General features: G+C 41.0%; 1 long non-coding RNA gene across 1 annotated transcript in view; it reads left to right on the top strand.

Annotated features, from left to right (window-relative positions):
• Positions 1-18,340, top strand: part of LOC146894900 (uncharacterized) — a 61,964-nt gene extending 43,624 nt beyond the window's left edge. The window contains exons 4-5 of the long non-coding RNA XR_015001127.2: positions 6,944-7,061; positions 17,814-18,340. This is a non-coding gene — a long non-coding RNA (uncharacterized LOC146894900). The remainder of the gene's footprint in view (positions 1-6,943; positions 7,062-17,813) is intronic.
• Positions 18,341-18,814: the final 474 nt, after the last annotated feature.

Here is an 18,814-nt window from a genome sequence, read left to right on the forward strand (position 1 = left end):
ATTGATTGGCTAGGAGGATTTGGTAGTCACAGGTAATTTACGTGGGTCATTTTGGTCCTACAGATTTTTGAAGACAGTATAGTTGGTAAGTCATAAAATGCATTAATTTTGAGTGTCTAATTTAGTGATTCTTTAGGGTCTTTATAGTTGTGCCAACACCACAGCAATCTAACTCTGGGGTATTCCCTGCAGTGCCCCCTGTGCTCATTTTTCCTGGTATTCTGTTCTCATACCCACCCTCCGTTTCTGTAGAGTCGCTGGGAGAAAATAGTTACAGAAATGACATGGCATAGCATGGAGTCTTTGGTATTTAGCATTACTCTGTGTACTTGGGCTTCACCTACATTGTTACATTTCTCTCCAGTTTGTTTTTTAATTATTTTCCATTGTGTGAATCGATGTCATTTTGTTTATCTGTTCATACAAGTTGATAAATGATGGGGTTGAAAAATGCCTCTATTTCCCAGTGCTGTCATTGAAGGGCGTGGCTACTACATGTGACATATTCAACATTTATAAAGAGACTTCCACACTGTTTTCCAAATGAAATAGGCCATTTTACATTCTTCTCAGTAATACATGAGCACTCTAGCTTTTCTGTATCCTCGTTAGCACTTGTTACTTTGTGTTATTCTGATTATCGCTACGTCTGTCTGTGTGACTGTATCTTGCAGAGGGTGGTTTGATGCATGCATTCATTATCACTCAACAGGTAAAGGATGGCTCCAATGTTCTAGTCTTTCAACTAGATGACAAGCACACCATAAATAAAACAATGTTCCTAAAACCAGTAAGTTCAAAGAGCACTGAAACTAAAAAACAAGAACAAAAACAACAACCCCCCCCCAAAATTAGTAGGTGTGTTTTCTTGTCTCTCTCACCTCTGGCACTTTCTATTTTCTCCTCTTATTCCCTTGGTTTATTGTGAGATCTTGGCTGGAACTCACTACATAGATCAAGATGACCTTGAACTCGTAGAAGTCTGCCTGCCTCTGAGCTCTGGTTAGCAAGCATATGTAACTCCTAAGGTACTTCTCAAAGTCAAGCACGGAGATCCAGAGATTTGCCTGGCAAGGTGGTGTTGAAGATGGGCACTAGAACAGGTGGACAAGTCATGTTGGGGGATTGAATTTGTCTCTGCTGGAGTGTGTGTCAGGTAAGTTGGCAGGGAGGCAGAACAGAGGATGGGGAGAACAGACTCAGACACAGAAGTGTGAGAAGACACCTTGAGACATCCTGGGCATCTGTCCTGCACATTCTTGCTTATGTGCTTGTCCCGAGTGACTTCCTTCTTCTCCTCCGACTGTGAAGTGGCTGTCTGTCCCAAGTGACTTCCTTCTTCTCCTCCGACTGTGAAGTGGCTGTCTCATCACTGTTGGCCCCCAGGTCCTATTCTCACTAGAGGGACTCTAAGTAGAATTGCGCTGCTTGTAACCAGAGGAGTTTTGAAAAGAGACTGTCCCGTTACAGATTGGCAATCACTCCATGTAAACCTCACTCTGAGCTTGTAAATTGGATTTCTCCATTGTCTTTTATTTACTACATTTTTCTTTCTGACAACTGAGCCAATCATTGAATTATCTACAGGGAACTGCAGACACCACTTTATCCTCCTACTTTCTCCTCTCAATTTCCATAGTTGACTTTGTAATCTATATGTTTAAAAATTACTGGGATTTTCTCTGTAATCATTTTCCCCTCTACCAAAGGGAATTTGGTCTTATGCTAGTTAATTTTTATTATTGACTCAATACAAACTAAAGACATCTGTGAAGAGGAAACTTTAGTTGAAGACTTGTCTTCCTCAGATGGCCCGTGGGCGTGTCTCTGGAGCATTTTCTTGACTGATGTAGGAGGACCCAGCCTACTGTGGGCAGTACCATCGGTAGGCAAGAGGGTTGGGTCTTTAACAGAAAGGTAACTGAACAAGCCAGAGGGAACCAGGCAGGAAGTAGCTGTCCACTGTGGTCTCTTCTTCCATAAATGCCTGTCTTGAGTTTCTGCCCTGACTTCCCTCAGTGATGAAATGTTACTTGGAGCTGTAAGATAAAATAAACCCTTCCAATAAACAAACAAACAAACCCTTCCACTACATGGAAACCATAGATGGTCACCATGTTTATTACAGCCACAGAAGCCAAACCAGAACAGGTGTCCAGTGTGGTCATACAGGGAGGTGGAATGGATCCTTTAACAGGTGTGGAATAAGACCCATCCTTAGGTCAGTGAGGACCCTTTCCTCAGAAGGACATACTAAATGGCCTGAAGGGAGTTTTTGCCTAAAAGCAAGATGTTATAAACGCCAAACCCAGTGCTGGTTCAGAGCTGTATTCTCTTGTGATCTGCCGTGGACATAAGGGATTGAATAAAACTTAGACTTCTACCCTCTAAAACTGTAAGCTGAAAAAGTCTCTATTCTGCATAAACTTACTTGCAGGTATTTCACCAGTGGGGAAAAAAATGTGTTAATAGACCTGTTTGTTTGTTGCTTGTTTAAGAATCTTCCTGACTGCCTACCAGCTTATCCCACTAGAACGATGTTGGGAAGGAGAGAAGCACCCGGTGGGTCTGTAGTAAGTGTATGTTCCCAGGGTTGCCAGTTACATTGAGTAACATGGAAGGAATAAAAAATATACATAAAATAGCTCACAAAATAAATATGAGAAAAGAGATAATGTCAGGCCCACAATGATGCATTCCTCTTGTGCGTGAGGCAACAATGGAGATAGATACCGAAAGACTAACCCAATGCCAATTCTGTCCCCAAAGTCTGAGAAGTAAATCATAGTAAAACTGAGCGATTTGTGCCGTGAGTGGTTCGTTTATAGTGACAAAACGGAGGGCTTAACTGGCGGTAATAAAATGCTAAAATTGTAGAGCCAGGGAAAGAAATGCAAAGAGACGGAAAACCCTTCTGTATTCTGAGTGACTGGAAGGAAGTGATGGCAGACACGGGCAGAGCCCATCCTTTAATCCTGCCTGGCTTCCCAGAAGCGGACTGGAGAGTCCAGAACACTGCTGTCTCCTTCTGGAACTGCCTTGTGGAGCCGCAGGCATACCAAGGCTTTCTTTCCTCACCAAACTACCTTCCAAAGGGAGTGAACTGGAAAGACTACTAACCCTGTGCTTCCCAGAGGAAGTGAAAATCCCGTGGGCGGAAACGAGGAAGGAACCGGAAGTCTCCGTGTATCCACTCTGGAAGCGTTTCCCACACTTTGGGTATCCATGCTATGACTCCCGTAATTCAGTCCTAACAAGGGCGCACAGTAGGGAGACTCTCATAGAAGCCTTGCGTATTCTTGCTGAGCCGAACTTGGAGACATGAGGAGCCCAATTCCCTCAAGCGCTGGCACTCTCTAGGCAAAGTCATGGAAATTAGAGGGGGAGGTGGTGAAGAAGAAAAACTCATATAAATGCTGAGACAGTGGAAAATTGGCAGAGTTCTGGTTAAAAGGGATGCTAGTACCGGTGAGAGCTTGGACAGGACCCTGTCTACCAAGGCTGACTGTATGCATCGGTAGGCCACCTCACCACAGGTAAGCTTAGCCTAGTCGCTGTGCATTGTGGGGGGGAATGGGAAGAGCAGTAGCTAGCACTCACAGAAATTCTATTTTCAGCTGTATGAGTTGTGAAATAGAGAATGTCGTCCTTAGCTGTGACTTGCAAGGGCGTAAGGGGCCATGGGGTTGAAAATTTCCATGTGGAAAAATCTGGCAGCTGTATGTTTGTGAAGCACAACCATGAAAACCTAATTCAAGATCACATGTGTAATGAATCCAAGAGGTGTCTGTGAATTCTCACTTGGGTGGTCATACATGACTTCCGTGCAACCCTTGTTTTGAACATGCAACATTGTGTGTTCAATGTTGCTCTGTGTATGCAGCCATTCCATGTAATACCAATAAGAGAAGCTGCCACAACACCTCAGTTCAGATTTAATCCTGGCATGCTGTGAAGTGCACTGTATTTCCCCTTTAACCTTGCATATAATTTTCTGCTCTTATAGAAACAGAATGATTTAATTATTGAAAAGACTTTTAATGTTTTCCTACCATAGTTCTTCAGTGTGTGTCAAATTACTGTATCTTTGGAATAAAAATTTTAAAGATCCCTCTTTGAATTGCTGGGTTGAGTTCCACAAAAAAGCTGTTAAGTGAACCGTGGCTTGGGATTGAGGTAGAAGTTCTAAAATTGCCTGCAATGGCATTCTAAACATATTTCTGCCATTTTGTACTACATATTTATATAAGGTAGCAATGTCCCTATTGATTATAAAGTCAAATATTAATCAACTCTGAATATGTTGAAGATATGCTGTCTTACAGTGTCAAGTATTCAGCAAGGGGACTATTCTTTATGTGAAAGCCAAAGAGCATAACCATCTTGTTAGCGTGTAGATTTGTGTTCATTTTAAATGGTAAAACTGTATGCCTAACAAAGAATTGTGAAGTAAATTTATGGTTTATAACCAGTAAATGTTTCATTTGTATGCCTATTTGTGTAACAATAGTTTTCACGGGGTTATGTGAAAACTTCTCAGGTAAAAAGATTTCTTCAAGCAGAAATCAAGAGTTGTAGGATCCCTCCCACTCTACGAACGTGATCTTTTACAGCAGAGAGGTTTTGTCTATAATCCAGACCTCGAAGATCTTATCTAAATATTAGCAAATTCTGCTGTAGAAAAGAAGGTTCCAGAGTCATCAGCACTAATGTCAGCAGCTGTTCACCCTCAGAGACAGAGACCATCAACACTTGAGCTTGCTGGCCTGCCTGAAGTGAGGCTGAGGGGATAAATGGCTCCAGAGTCTTTGGGATGCTAGTAAAATGGTCATGGATGGATGGAATTACAGGCTTTGGGTGGCTTAGTGAGATTCTTTCTAGCAAACTTGGTTCCTTCCAGCAGGAGCATCACTCTGAAAATACTGTGGGAGCAATTACACACTCACTAACCCTTCATCAGGTGACCGTATCATCTAACCGTACTGTGCTCCTTCGGAGGATGAGCATAAAGGAGAAATGAATTTCAACACATGGAGCTCTTTGTGCTCTTGCCTTGGTCGGTGTGGAGGGTGGTGGGGTGGGGAATCTACAGCAGCTTGGAGCAGTTTGGGATGGAGGATTTTGGATAGCAACTCCCACCCACCCCTCACACTTCAGAGCCGTCCGAATTCCCAGGGCTGTCAAAGAAAGGGAGGCGTGGGAGGGAAATAAGGACATACTGGAGACAGCCCCATTTCTAGTGACAAATGTGTGAGTAGAACCCACCGCACTTCAGAGTGGAGGGAGAAACACAGGAGACAGGGTGATCAGCTACAGCTCTAATGCTCACCTCTTCTGATGTCTCAGTGGTAATCCTTCCCTAGGCAGATCTAAATTAATATATAATGAAGTGTGCCTCAGAAAGAGGTGCTGAACCAAATGCATGTAGTCATGCAGTTCTAAGACGGATCCAAAGGAGGAAAACCCAAGATAATATCCTGGAAGGACATTCTCGCTGGCACCCTTATTTCCTGTAAAGGACACCAATTACCCAGTGATAACTTTGTTTTCTTCTGGTATGTGTTTGCGTTCTGCATTTCCTCTAGCCTTTGGAAGAATGGATAATGTTAATAGAGAGAGGCTGGGCTCTGGATCCTTCCCTTTCCCCTCTTAACCCTGCAATTATTGTTCTGTTTGCTTGCTCGTCGTTCTGGAAGATTATTTGTCTCAGTCGTCTTTTGGTAGCGTGCTGATAAGAGATTGAAAACAACTGAGCTAAGTTTTAGTCCCATGTCATTCCTTCGGGTCCCTTGTTCTGAGAGTTTTGTAGCGCACAGAGCTCTGCAGTGCCGTGGAGCCAGACTGTGGGCCTTTATGTCCGCACCACTTACGACTTCCTGGAAGTTTCTTAGTCGCGCTTACTGCCTGTGGTTACCTGCAGGAATGACAAGAGCAACTACCTCCTAGGGTTATTTAGAAGCAAAGTGGACTTGGAGTTGGAAAGAATGTAATGCCACACCAGCGACACACTAGGTTTTCAGTGAATAATACACTTTCCCAAGCTAGACATGGTGTGGCACACACTGGCCATCATAGCCCAGTGGAGGTTGAGGTGGAAGGATTGTGAATTTGAGTCCTGAATAGCTTACAAAGTGAGACCCTACCTCAAATAAATGAATAAATGAATAATGAACGGACATTTATTTATACAACCAAACCCGATATAAAGCGTTGTTCTGATGGGTTTGAAGTAGCAGAGCCTGGACGTAGTATTGTGAACCCCTAGTTCAGGCACCTGGGAGACCAGGGTGGGAGGATTGTTAGAGCCAAGAGGTCAAAGATGTCAGGACCTGCAACGCACTCTTAAGAAACTTTCTTTAACGCCGGGTGGTGGCGGTGCACACCTTTAATCTCAGCTCTCGGGAGGCAGAGGCAGGTGGATCTCTGTGGAGGTCAGTCTGGTCTTCAAGAGTTAGTTCCAGGGCAGGCTCCAAAGCTAAAGTCTCTTTAAACTATCAATAATATTGGGGCTGTTTCTTCACTTGAAAGAGCAGGGCCCATATTTGCTGGTTCAGCCTGTCCTGTTCAGTTGTCCTAGTAGGTATGAACGTAACTATGCTATACATTGTTGGAGCTATCTCGTTTTTGTGTTACATGCTGTTTCATATCAAAACCAATACTCTCAGGTATGTTTTGGCATGTTGCCAAACGGAGGGTGGGCTTTTCTGCTTCCTTCTGTGGGGAGGTATGGTCCCCTTTTCTTACCCCTTTGCCCTGCTTTTCTGTTGCTGTCTAACCAATCACCCTAATGCTTTTGTGACTTAAACAATCCTAATTATTGTATTTCCTGGCTTCTGTGGGTCAGAAATTGGGGGAGAGCTCAACTGAGCAGGTCTGAACTGCAATCAGATGATGGCTGGAGCTGGGAAGCGCGGACTACCCAGGCATTGTTCTCTCATTACAGAGCCCTGGGACTTGGTTGTAAGTTCTCGGCGTGGCTGAGGAAGGCTTCCCTCACGAAGAGCACTCAAGAGGAGGAAACACGCAGAGGGCAGTTCAGGGCTCCCACATGTATGTGCCAGGTAACAGAGAGAAAATGAAATTTTGTTTTTGGATTGTTAGCTTAATGCTGTAAGAAGTTACTATGGTTTGTCCCCTCTAAAAGGATGCTGAATTCGATTGCTGTTGTGGTGAAGAGGGGAGGAGGTGTTTCCAAGAGGCAATTAAATTAAGGAGGATTAATGCCTTCTCTCAGGACTGGATTAGTCATCTGAAGAGTGGGCCATTAGGAAGTGAGACTGCCCTCGTGATTTGTTAGTTCTGTACGTTCCTATGCCTGTTCACCTTCTGCTTTTTCCAAAGCCAGTCATGATGTATTGTGAGGCCCTTGTAAGATGTGTCACCCAGTCTATGACCCGAAAGAGCCACCTTTCTTTATAAAGCACGGCATCACTCTTGCCTTCTGAAGCGCACACAAGAAGGAACCAAGACGGTGGTGTTTTGTCAGCTACACTCTGTTAGCCAAAGTCACAAAACCTAGTTCCCATTCAGAAGCAATGCTCAACTCGCTATTACAATCTCTACCGCTTCTTTAGGGATTTCATACATTGTAGGTTAGTCGCCTTCATTCCTCTCCACACCTCTTTCCAGGTCCCCTGCCCATCCCATGCTCACCCAAGTTTGTGTCCTCATTTTCTTTGAAAGACCCACTGACCCCCACCCAGTAATGCCACCTAGATTCTTTGAGGTGTGTCGCCATTCACTGGGACGTGTTAGGCCTACCACGGTCCACACCCTTAAAGAAAGCTAACTCTCTCCTTCCTGGTGGCTAATGCCCACAGCTTCTCAGCTAGGGCTAGGACCTTGTGCCCAGCTCCACCCTCCACTTGGAAATTTTTGTCTAGCTTGAGTTTACTCAAGTCTTGCTGTTACAACGACGGTGCATTCATATGTACATCTGCCCCGCTGTGTCTGAGAGCCACCCATCTAGTGTCGTAATTCACTGCCTTTGGCTCTTAAAGTATTGCCACCCCCTCTTCTTCAGTGTCATCTGAGCCTTGGGAGGATGGTGTGTGTGTGTATGTGTGTGTGTGTGTGTGTGTGTGTGTGTGTGTGTGTGTGTGTGTGTGATAAAATGTCCCATTTACTCTCTGCGCCTTGATCACTTGGGGATCTCTGTGTTAAGAATCATATTGCAAAAAAGAAGCATCTCTGATGAGGTCTGCGAGCTGTGCTAGGGCTGGAGAGATGACTCAGCCGCTAAAGGCTAAGCTCACAACCAAAACTTGAGAGATGTACTAATGTATTGGTGTAACAAGAAGTCCTTAGGAGTTGGATTAATACAACTAATCCCTTTAGCATCATAATGGTAGTAGATTCTCTCCTAGGGCCATGACCTGTCCTAGCCACAGATTCTTGGTCCTGATGACTCTACCAGGCTTGGGTTCTATCTTGTAGAGCAGTCTTTAAATCAGTAGTAAAGTTGGTTACTTCTAGACCCTTCCTGCCACTATTGCACCAGTAGGCAGGTCATTAGTACATCTCGAAGGGTTCAGAGTTGAATAAGATAGAAGATCCCTTTTCACCTCTGAGAACACACAGAGCACCTTCCAGCACTATGAAAACTAGTCAGTTTTAATAAGATTCCAGGTCATTGCCAGCTTAATGCGTGTATGTGTGTGTCCTATGACTCAAGTATGTGGTATTGTCAGCAACAAGATCTTACTGTCATATTTCAGAGAGTAACCCAGAGCAATAGCCATAGCCTGTTACATGTGGGTGTCTATGGGATCTCACTGGCCAGCAACTCTAACAGGGATAGCCCTTCCCTGACTCTGGACTTTCTACTTGTTAGTCTGGGGTGTTTAATAGGGGCACTGTTGCCCACCTGAGGGCAACTCCATTTAAACTCTTTATATATGTATATGTTGGGAGGGGAGCAGAGAAAAATGTAGAGCTCAATAAAAATCAACAAAAAAAGAGAAAAAAATATATGTATATGTTAATATTTTGGAAACTTCTTAAGTATTAGCTTTTCACATAATCTTTCAGAAGGTCTTTAGTATTAGTGATCCCTCCTCATTCATGTTCCCCTTTATCCAGTCTACCCCCTTTATTCCTCCTTCTCCTTTTATAACATTGCATTCTGTCTCTCCTCCTTTGAATGCAAAGGGCTACGGGGAGAAGTGATCCCATCTCTTGGTGGAGAAGTTGGTCATCTTTGGAAAATATTAACCCACCATAGATATCTACCACATATTCTCCAGGTTCCTTGTATATAATTGATGATGCTCCGAAGGAAGGATCAGGCAGAACAGAAACTCTTTCCTTGTAAGGTGACTCCCGTTTACCTAATTCAGACTGAATGTTTGTCTGTCTTCTGGGAAGCCATGCAGGGTTACTCCCCACTCTCCACAGCAGTCTCTTCTTCTGAATAAAGAAATAATTGTTAACTGAATGTGCTTTGCAGCTCATAAAGTACAGTGTTCTGTATGTAAGTATGTATTTATAGTGTGCTTTTGTCTTTCTTTCCTCCACAATGTGTGAGAATCCTGTGCTACCAATCTCTCTCTCTCTCTCTCTCTCTCTCTCTCTCTTTCTTTCTCTCTCTCTGTGCACACACCTGTACTGTTTATGTGTAGTATGTGTGAACATGAACATGCATACATGTACATATGGAGACCAGCATTTGACACTGTGTTTCTTCCTTGATTGTTTGCAGCTTTATTTTTGTAAATATTTATTTTAACTGTATTTGCATGTGTGATTGTCCTCTGCAAAAGCAGCAAGTGCCCTTAACTGATGAGCCATTTCTCCACCTTAGTTTTTGAGATAGGATCTCTCTGCACCCAACACGAACCAATTCGGCTAGACTGGATAGCAAGCAAGCCCCAGGGGTCCTCCTCTCTATCTGCCCATGACTGGCATTACAGGTGTATACCATCATGATTTACTTCTTATGTGGTTGCTGTGAATCCAAACTTGGGTCCTTAGGCTTGTTTGACAAGCCCTCTATAGACTGAGCCATCTTCTTGGCTCTATTCTAAGTCTGTTTATTCTTTCCCATCCCCACTGCTATCCTGACTTTGAGACACAAATTCCTTCTGTATGTGTATTTGTTGGATGAATCAATGTAAGAAAATAAAAGTTAAAACCAAGGAACAGGGACTAACAGGAAGAATATCATAATTAACAGAGAAAACTAAAGTTTCAGATACCTCCTTCTGAAACTGATGTGGATTCAGAAGGATGTTTTAGATGTGTTAGTGGGTGGAGGCTGAGTCCCAGAATTGCATCTCTCCTCCATGATAGTATTCATCGGCGGGTCCCTTTAGCTATGCCGCCTTCTGTGTTCCTCAGACCAGTGAAAAGCAAGTTGTTGGCAGACCACAGTGTAAATTAAAGGGCCGGGATGCATCATTAGACATATGGTCTCCCAGGAACGAAGACTTTCCTGTTGTAGGTGGGATTTGTAACACTCTGGCCTCTAGGACCATATGGCTGTATTTAGATCTGCCAGCAGGATAAAGCTGGAGGTTTAGAGTAAGATTCCTTTTGCTGGTACACCCTAGCCATGGGGAGGCTTTTTGCTTTAAAATGGAAAAATACAACATGAGGAGTCAGTCCAAAATGTTCTTCTTGTTAGTGGGAATTTTAGTCAAAGCATGGAATTGGTGAGTCTAGGGCCATTCTTCATTAGGTCAAGTGACATTAGGCTGATCCTTGAGGTGGGAGAGGGGAGTGAGCTATACCTCACTATTCCAGACTGGTTATAGATGACTGGACGGGGTTTATTCCTGACTCAGGAAAGCACTTTCTGGGGTTGCTTAAGAATCCTAAAATCTTCCCTTAAACGAAAAGAAGAAGTCGCACTTTGCAATAAATATCTGGAAATTTGAAAATTTAAGACCAAGATTATTAGAGTAACATTGCAAAAATAAATACTTAGGACAAATTTGACAAAATGCTTAAGATCTACCCAGAACTGTAAACCATTTCTGGTAGAAGTTTTAAAAAATAGAAATGGGGGAGATTTAGGTAGTTTTGCATGGGTCAAAAGACTCAGTACTATTAAAATGTGAATTTTCCCCAACAAATTTATACAAACTAACCAAAATCTCAATAGGCTGTTTAAAAAAATATTTTAAAATTACATTTACTTATTTTACATGTGTGCATGCATGTGTGTATGTGTGTGCATGTGCGTGTGCACATGAGCACATGTGTATGTGTGTGGGGTGTGTGTCAGAGGGAGGCTTGCTAAGAGTCTGTTTTCTTCTTCCACTGTGTGAGTCTCAGGGATTCTGTTCAGGTTGTCAGTCTTGGGAGCAGGGACCTTGACCTCCTGAACCACCTTACCTGTACAGTCTTTTAAAAATTGCCTATATTACTTTGAAAATGAATTTTAGAGATGAAGAAATGGCACTATTTGAAGTTGAAAATTATTTTAAAGTTATAGTAATTTCAGTGCTTTGGTATTATTGTCAAGATAGATAAGCAGATCAATAGAATAGAACAGAAAGTCCAGAAATAGACCTGAATGTATTAACTGATAGATTTTTTTATACAGAGGCAATTCAAAGAATGATATTTGAAAAAATAGTCTCCAACAACTGAATATTCATGTAAACAAAAATGTATCACACTCCAGAACTCCCGTCACACTTAAATATTTGCCTAAAGTGAACCACAGGCCTATGTATGAAACCGAATAGTAAGTGCTTCCACAAGAAGTCAGCTGCGAAACCTTTTTGACTTGAAGCTAGACAAAATTAGATAGAAGAGCAAAACTCCAGTAAAATCCAGAACTCAGTCATCACCAGAACTAAAACCTGGTCTTTCAAATGTGCTGGTGTGAGAAAGACAGGAACAACCAGAGACAAGAAAAAATATTTGCAAGTCACACATCTTAGATTTAAATCTAGTACACATAAAGAATTCATAAAATGCACTAATAAGAAAATTTCTGTTTTGTGGAATAATTTGAGGAGAATTGGCTTTAGCTCTTCTTTGAATGTCTGGAAGAATTCTGTGTTAAATCCATCTGGCCCTGGGTTTTATGGTTGGGAGACTTTTAATGACTGCTTTTATTTCCTTAGAGTTTATAGATCTATTTAAATTGTTAATCTGATCTTGGTTTAACTTTGGTAAGTGGTATCTATCAATTTCTCTTAGATTTTCCAGTTTGGTGAAGTGCAGGTTTTTTAAAGTATGACCTGATGATTTACTCAGTGTCTGTTGTTATGTCTCCTCTTTCTTTTCTGATGTTGTTAACTTGGATATATTCTCTCTGTGTCTTTTAGTTAGAATAAGGGTTTGTCTATCTTGTTGATTTTCTCAAAGAACCAACTCCTGTTTCACTGATTCTTTGTCTTGTTCTGTTTATTTCTATTTTATTGATTTCAGCCCTCAGTTTACGTCCTGCCTTCTACTCCTCTTGGGTGAGTTTGCTTCTTTTTGTTTTATAGATTTTAGGTGTGCTGTTAAGTTGCTAGGATGAGATCTCTCCAATTTCTTTATGAAGGCACTTAGCATGGTGAACTCTTAGTACCACGTTAATTTTGTCCCAAAAGTTTAGGTATGTTGTACATTAATTTTCATTGAATTCTAGGAAGTCTTTAGTATTTCTTTCTTTCTGCCTTGATCCAATAGAAAGTTGTTTAGTTTCCATGAGTTTGTAGAATTTCTTTTGTTTATCTTGTTTTTGAAATCCTGCTCTAATCTTTAGTGGTCTGGAAGAATGCAGGGAGTTATTTCAATTTTATTATATTTGTTGAGACTTGCTTTGTGACTGAGTATGTTGTCACTTTTGTAGAAGGGCCCATGAGGTTCCGAGAAGAAGGTATATTCTTTTGGGTATGGGCAAAATGTTCTGTGGAAATATGCTAGGTTCAGTAATGTTTGTTAGCTCCAATAGTTCTCTGTTTAGTTTTTGTCTGGATGACTTGTCTATTCATGAGAGTGGCATATTGAAATCTCCCACTATCAATGTGTGGCGGTTGATGGATGATTTAAGCTTTAGTAATGTTTCCTTTACAGGAGTGGGTATCCTTGTATTTGGGGCACAGATATTAAGAACTGAAAGATCATCTTGGTAGATCTTTCCTTTGATGAGCATAAAGTGCCCTTCTCCATCTTTCTTTTTTCCTTTTGATTAATTTTGGTTTGAAGTCTATTTTGTTAGATATTAGAATGGTTATACCTGCTTGTTTTTTATGTCCATTTGCTTGTTGTATATTTTCCAACCCTTTTCTCTGATAACACCTATCTTTGATGTTGAGGTGTGTTTCTTGTATGCAGCAGAAGGATGGATCCTGTTCTCATATCCATTCTGTTAGGTTGTGTCTTTTTATTGGGCAGTTGAGTCCATTTATATTGAAAGATATGAATGACCAACGATTGCTAATTTCTGTTATTTTTAAAAATTGTTTGTTTGGTTTTGTGTGTATGTGTATGCCTCCTTATTTTGCTTTTGTTGGTGTGAAATTATTTATTTCTTGTGCTTCCATAAGTGTAATTAAGCTCCTTGGGTTGGAGTTTTCCTTCTAGTATCTACTGTAGGATTGGATTTGTGCATAGATATTGTTTAAATTCGACTTTATCATAGATTGCCTTATTTTCTCTATCTATGGTGATTGAAAGTTTTGCTGGGTATAGAAGTATGGACTGGCATGTATCATCCCTTATAGTCTTCAGGACCTCTGTCCAGGCCCTTTCATGAGAAGCTGGGAATTATTCTAATCAGGCATTATTCTTCCTATATATATTATTTGGCCTTCCCCCCTGCAACTTTTAATATTTTTTTCTGTGTGTTTAGTGTTTTGATTATTATGTGGCAAAGAGACTTTCTTTTCTGGTTCAAACTATCTGATATTCCGTAAGCTTCGTGTACCTTTATAGTCACGTCCTTCTTTAGATTTGGAAAATTTTCCTCTATGATTTTGTTAAAAAAAATCTCTACACCTTTGCGCTGGGATTCTTCTCCTTCTTCTATTCCTATTATTCTTAGTCATGGTCTTTTCATAGTGTCCCACATTTCCTGAATATTTTGTGTTAGGAATATTTTAGATTTAAAAATTTCTTTGGCCGATCTATCAATTCCTTCTATGGTATCTTCTACATCTGAGATTCTGCATTGTAATTCTTGTATTCTTTTGGTCATGCTGGCATCTATAGTTCCTGTTTTACTTTGCTTACTTAGATTTTCCATCTCCGGACTTCCCTCAGTTTGTGTTTTATTTATTGCCTCTATTTCCATTTTCAGGTCTGGAATAGTTTTATTCATTTCCTCTAATTGTTTGTTTCTGTTTTCCTGGCTTCTTTAAGGGATTTATTCATTTCCCAGTTAAGGACCTCTACCATATTCATAAAGTTAGTTTTAAGGTCTTTTTCTTGTGTTTCAGCTGTACTGGAATATTCAGGGCCTGTTGTCAGAGGATAGCTGGTCTCTGGTGATTCCATATTGCCCTGTCTGTTGTTGATTGTGTTCTTATACTGGCCTCTAGGCATCTAGGTTTTGGGTGATTATAAGTTTAGATGCAACCTTCTGAGTTTGTCTTTGTTAGATGGGTGTTCCCCCCCTCTGTTTATGTTTTCTCTCTGGTCTTCTGGCCTGAGTGGTTTGCAGTACTGGTGACTGGTGAGTCCTCTAATGTGGTAGGGTACCTCCACTGGGGGTACCTGAGTAACTGCTGGGGTTCTTGGTACTGGTGTGGCCTCTGGAGGTCTGGGTGCCAGCGTTGCTTCTGGGGTTCTGGAATTCTGAGTACTGGCATGACCTCTCATAAAACAGGGGACTTTGTTGAAGTTGTGGACCAGGATGGTACTTTATTCTTAAGAGTTGGGACTGGAAAATAATACAAGAATCTACTAACAGGTAAATGGATATACAGACTGTGGTACATTCTTACCATAAGATACTACAAAGCAATAAATGTAAGAGACTATGATATACACACTATTGTGGGTTAATTAGGGAGGTGTGAGAGAGATAAATACAGACAAGAGGAGAGTTAAAAACACCTGCTAACAGGGGTAAGTCTCTGTATAAATATATATGTACGGGTTAAATGAAATTTCCTCATCTGGGCTGATAATATTCTCATCAAGAGCCAAAGATGACCAAAAACAAACAAACAAACAAACAAAACATAAAACAAAACAAAACAAAAACCTCCAAGCAACACTAGGCATAAAAACTCTTTAAAAATTGTTGGTTTAGGTTGTTCAAGGGACTCCTGAAACATTACAGGCTTTTACTATTGGGTTGGTTGCCCTCAGGAGGTAGAAGTTTAGTCTTTATTCTGAAGCCACTATGTACTTCAGAAACGGAGTCAAAGCCCCTGAGCTGGAACTGAAGTGAATGTCTCTTCCTTGAGGACTAGCTATTATAATACCATGAGACAGCATGCAAGCATTCAACGGAGGGAAGCAAGAAGTAGTCCTAAGCAGTTATGATTCCTATGAACCACAGCAATGACCAGCATGGCAGGATAACTCTAAGGGTGTAGTAGTGGCATGCATACCTTGGTGGTAACCAACAGCTCTTACTGAGTAGATCTTACATACAATAAGAAAGCTGTTGGAAAGAAGGAAGGAAGGAAGAAGGACAGAAGAACAATGGAGGGAGGAAGGAAAAAAGGAAGGGGGAAGGACAGAAGAACAATGGAGGGGGAGGGAGGGAAGAAGAAAGGAAGGAAAAAGGAAGGACAGAGGAACAATGGAGGGAGGAAGGAAAAAAAGAAGGATGAAGAGAAGACAGAGGGAGGGATGAAGGAAGGGAAAAGGAAGAAAAGGAAGGAAGGAGAAAAAAGGAAAGAAAAGCATTAAACCTCTGTGTTGACATTTCTCAACCTATGCAGATCCTTGTCTGCTGGACCTGAGATCTTAGGGCCTGAAAGAATGAGATGGACTATAGTCTAATGATGTAGACAGCCTTACTTCAGGTTCAGTGTACTTTTATAGAGTTATGAAACAATGAAAGCAATGATCCAAGGAAGGTTGTTTGGTTCAGAAAAACATGTAAATAAATGTCAGTAAACACATACTAATTATCAACAGCCCTTTCTTAGAACTTTCCCAGGACAGACCAATTTAAACACAATTACTTGGTACATACTATTGGTTAGATCTGGGAAAGCATGAAAGCAAGGCAGAAGGCCATATCCAGATTCAGGGTACACTGACCAGTTTGGGTTCTATAGCTACGTTCTGACATCCAACAAGAATGAGCGTGTCTTATAAATTGAATGTAAATTCAATTGTAAACACAAGGGACAAGAAATTACACCAGAGAACAATCCAGGGAAGAGAATGCACCTGAGGTAAAGGCCCTCCGCCTGCCTTTCTTCCTGGAGCCTCTCTCACAGTTCCCCACAGTGTTGTTAAACCATGCATCATTCTTTAGACCATGTTCCAATACTCAAGATGTTCAATTCTCTTCCAGAACCAATAGGTGGCCTCCTTACAACAAATTGGCATCCTTGTGGCCAGCTAAAATCCATTTAAAACTTGAGAGGGCTTGGAAAGGAATCCTAGACACTACAAAACAAAGTTTAGCTGCATTCATTTTACCAAATGGGCTTTGCTTGTTGGTGGCATGCTGTGGCTCCTTTTAAGAGAGGTTTTCCTGATTCAGTAGTAGCAGAAAAGCTGCAGCTTTGAAATGCTGACTTTCTGGGCTATGCTGCCAGGGGGATTTCTGGCTCTCTCTGGAGGTCTGGCTATGGAGCATTTAAATAGGTCACAGTGTTGAACAGAGTGCTACAACTTCCTTAATGGCAACATAGACTGTCTGTGTGCCTAAAAATGGGCCTGTGAGCATGGCTCTCAGAGGCAGCAAATAGCTCTGCTGGGCTGGGCAGGGCAAGCAGGCAGTGCCATATACACTTTAGTAATGCCACATTTTAAGTTTTTAAGAAGTGCTTAACATTTTAAGAAGTATTCCTAGACAGTAAAGAATCACAGATTCATAATAAAGACAGATTCAGACGGATATAGACCTCTAAGTGGGTCACAGTGTTGGATAAATGTGCATAGACTTAAGATAGAGAAGAAAGAGTATAGAGAGTTATAAAGAGAAAAAATAAAGCAAAGTCTTTAAAGAGACAGAGTCCAGACAGTCATAGATTAAAAGGAGTAAAGAAAAATAAGCCACATAAAGAGGTAATATGCAAGAGAGTGTAGATTATGTATACTATTGTTCTTTGAATTTTTTTGACTGCAGGGAGACACTTGATTCTGGGGATTGCTAAAATAAGCCAGTATATATATATATTTTAAAGGTACCTTGATTTCAGAATTTGGGTCTAAGGATATATTACTTTGGAAAAGAGGTTCTTCTTTGTTTTCACAGAAGATGAGAACCTATGGAATCATTCCAGACTAATGTGGTTTGATGGACAAAACCCCCTGAAAGGTGGCCTTGAACATCCTTAAAAAATTATGTTGCCCAACAAAAACCAGGAAGCAGTTTGGAGAAGAACTATGTCCATATTCTCAAATATTGTTTATAAATGTTTGTTTACATTTAAAAGAGAATATGCTATAGAGATTTGCATTGGTATGGATCTTGGCTTATTGGTACAAATTTAAGGTCAATTTTGTTATATTGTGTATATGTATTTATGACCTTAATTAAGGTATTGTATGTGCAGCTCATTTAAAAATGTATAGTTAAAAATATAGGTTAATAGATAATTATATATAATAGTAAAGCTTGTAGTCATGTTAGTTAGATTTTCTAGATTTATATAGATATATTTCAGATGAATAGGCATTCTCCAAACCTTTCAAAGACTACAGAATATGGTGTTTAAAATGTTTTACGAACTTAGGAATTTTCATGACAATGAGACACATCTGCTCCTGACAGCACCAATCACTTCAAGAGGAAGATGGGCATCAAAGAGGCTCCTTATGAAGTTGGTTAGCCATCTGGGCAAGAAACTGCTCTTGCCTGGACTACTTGATAAACTGGACATGCAGGACCCACAGAGAAATGACTGCTGAACTTGCCTAAAGGTGAGACTGTCCTTCAGGGTTCCTGCTTCATAAAAGAATAGAAAGAGTCTGCTAGACACTCTGCAGGATATAGAAGAAAGTGATGGATACTATGGGCCTTAGGCTGAAGATGGATTGCCCAATGGTACGGAAGAGCTTTGGGTGACTATCTAGGCAGCAAGATGTCTTTGTCAATTCTCAAGTTTTGGAAGTTGTTGATACCTGTTTTGTTGTATGTAATTTTTCTATGTTAAAGTTAAAACCTTTCTTTTTATTTAAAGAGGAAAGGGGTTGTGATGTGGGATTTCCCTCTGTATGCTGTGATTACCATTAATGAATAAATAAAACTGGCTTGACCTGATAGGGTAGAACAGAGCTATGTGGGGGAAAACTAAACTGAATGCTGGGAAGAAGGAGGTGGAGTCAGAGAGAAGCCATGTAGCCCCGCAGGAGCTGGATGAGACTATTCAGTAAACCAAGGCCACACAGATTAATAGAAATGGGTTAAATTAATATGTAAGTGTTATCGAATAGGAAGCTAGAGCTAATGGGCCAAGCAATAATTTAATTAATACAGTTTCTGTGTGATTATTTCTGGTCCTAGCAACTGGAACCAACAAGTGGCCCTCCTTGTAACAGGGATGCACAGTTGTATGCATATGAGACTGATCTCAGGGACAATATTTTATGATTCATCCCCACCAATCTTCTTTAAAAGGGGTTCCAGATAGTCACGGGACTGTCCATGGGAGTGGTCTGAAGTCCCATAATCCATACCCAAGAGACCAGGAACACAGTGGCTAAAGCCCTTACTTGGAAGTCAGAGAAATTAGGG

The sequence above is a fragment of the Myodes glareolus genome, chromosome 5, assembly GCF_982192425.1.
Source record: "Myodes glareolus chromosome 5, mMyoGla1.1, whole genome shotgun sequence".
Classification (NCBI taxonomy): Eukaryota; Metazoa; Chordata; class Mammalia; order Rodentia; family Cricetidae; genus Myodes; species Myodes glareolus.